Source organism: Hyaena hyaena, unplaced genomic scaffold (genome assembly GCF_003009895.1).
Source record: "Hyaena hyaena isolate Hyena2069 unplaced genomic scaffold, ASM300989v1 scaffold_491, whole genome shotgun sequence".
Classification (NCBI taxonomy): domain Eukaryota; kingdom Metazoa; phylum Chordata; class Mammalia; order Carnivora; family Hyaenidae; genus Hyaena; species Hyaena hyaena.
The window spans coordinates 1415089-1417827 of NW_024081114.1; positions in this window are offsets into that span (position 1 = coordinate 1415089).

The window sequence follows — 2739 nt, forward strand, 5'->3', positions numbered from 1 at the left end:
AAGGAGACAGAGCAGTGTAGCAGAAAGATCCTGTGCTAAGGGTCAGAACTGGATTTGAACCCATCTTTACTTTTGTGTGACCTTGTACAAGTTATTTAATCTCGCTAAGCCTCTTTTTCTTTATTTGCCAAGTGTAAATTTAAATCTACATTGCAAATTTGCCATGCCAGTTAAATAATATAAGTAGAGTCCCTGGTACCCAACAGACTCTCAGTGGCAGGAGATATTAGACACACTGTAGAGATGTGGCCTTTAGCCACTATTCTAAATCTTAGCTGGTTTCAGGACTTAACATAGGCTCCTGAGCCTCCTTGGACTTTAGTATCATCTGTAAAATGAGGGGCTTGGGAAAAAAATCTAAAAATAATATGTTTTTAAGCAACCTTGGTTTGGGGGAAGGCTGTGTAAAGAAGATTGTATTTTCTTTTTACTAATATCTCACAAAAGCACCTCTGGGACTCAACAAGAGAATCAATCCCAAGGCCAGTGATCTTAAATATACTTTTCAGCTGACCTCAGGTTGCTGCTATTAGAGTTATGACTCAGTTAATGGCTAAGGGCATCCTATATATTATATTTACTCCTGGCATTTCCATCATTACCTAGACAACAGAACAAACTCCTAATTTAAAAATAGTCTATCTTCATTTTGGATCTTAACAGGCATGATCCTAAAACCTTTTTAAGAAAACAGTTCTTTTATTGGCTAAAACCAACAACACAAGAAACAACAGATACTGGCGAGGATGTGGAGAAAGGGGAACCCTCCTGCACTGTTGCTATTGCTGGGAATGCAAACTGGTGCTTCCACTGTGGAAAACACTAAAGAGTTGTCTCAAAAAATTAAAAATAGAACCACCCTACAATCCAGCAATAATGCTACTAGGTATTTGCCCAAAGAATACAAAAATACTAACCCAAAGACATACATACACCCCAGTGTTTGTAGCAGCATTATTTACAAGAGCTCAAGTGTCCATCGATTGATGAATGAGTAAAAGTGTGGTATATATATACACATGTACAATGGAATGTTATTCAGCCATAAAAAAGAATGAAATCTTGCCATTGGCAACAACATGGACGGCACTAGAGTTTTATGCTAAGCCAAATAAGTCTGTCAGAGAAAAACAAATACCATATGATTTCCCTCATATGTGGAATTTAAGAAAGAAAACAAATGAGCCAAGAGATAAAAAAGAGAGAGAGGCAAACCAAAAAACAGACCCTTAACTATAGAGAACTGAGTGTTACCAGAGGGAAAGGGGCAAGGGATGAGTTAAACAGGTGATGGGGATTAAGGAGAGCACTTATTTTGAGGAGCACCAGGTGATGTATAGAATTGTTGAATAGAAATGTATACACCTAAAACTAATATAACACTGTTAACTGAAATTTAAATAAAAATTTTAAGAAAATTCTTTCTAAACTAATTCTACCCTAAATCATTTTTATTTTGAATCGAGCATAGAATGGACCAATGGAAATGAAAATGCCTCCTTAGGTGTTTGTTTTGTTTCAAAGAAATCTCTTTAATCATTTCTATGTTTTAGTAATTATTAAAATACAAATAGAATTATGACTGATATAAAAAATCAAACACAATCTCAGTAGAATAAGAAATTTTTCTATGCAGTTTTCTCATATGCAAACTGATTATATATAATGTATCTTTAAATACAATAAAATTATGAAAAAAGGACTCTGGGATTAAAATCATGCCTGGTATGTTATTAAGTATTCAGTGATGTTTATGCTCTAGAGTTCAAGAAAATCCCTTTCCTTTCATATTCTTTTATTTTTCAATTTTCACAAAAATCCATTACCTCTTCTTGAGTCTCTCAGGTTTTCTTTGTGTGATATTCCAAAAATGAAAAGGAAGGATGGAGGAAGAGAACTTAAAATGGACACAGGCGGAAATTCTCACTTAAATCATATTAACGTTTCATTGCTAGCAATTAGTATCTCCTGAGGAGAGTAAAATCATCCAAAGTGTGAACATAGTCGAATTGAAATACAACATGGGGGTGCATCTGTGCATCTGCATACATACATACACATACACTGGGAGCTTGATAAATGGGAGCATATGTTAAAAACATGCCAGATGAGCATCCTCCAACAGTTACAGTGCTTGACATTCTCTCAGTTCAAGAGTGTTGAGCCTAATATCTCTAAATTGAAATATATGGTTGCCACATAAGAGACCCTTGGCACATAGAGATATGTGGTAATTGTGTTACCTTGTGATAATTTGAATTTTAATTCATATCAGAATAATAGTAGTTAGCATTTACTCAGTTAAAGACTCTAGGGAGTCTCCTAAATGCTTCAGATAGCTTACAATATTTCCCCCTTATCTGCCAGAATAGGTTCCAAAACCCACAGTGGATGCCTGCAATGGCGATTATACCAAAACCCACATGCGGTATATTTTTTCCTATGCATACATTCCGATGATAGACTTTAATTTATAAGGCACGGTGAGAGAATAAAAACAATAACAATAAAATAGAACTGTTACAACAATACTGTAATAAAGTTACGTGAATGCAGTTTCTCTCTCTCAAAATACCTTATTGTACGTGCTCACCCTTCTTGAGATGATGTGAGATGATAAAATGCCCGAGGGATGAAGTGAAGCGAAGTGAGCGGTGTAAGCATTATGAAGCAGGATGAGGCTACTCTTGACCCCACCGTACCTCAGAAGGAGGATCATCTGCTTCCAGACTAGCGAGT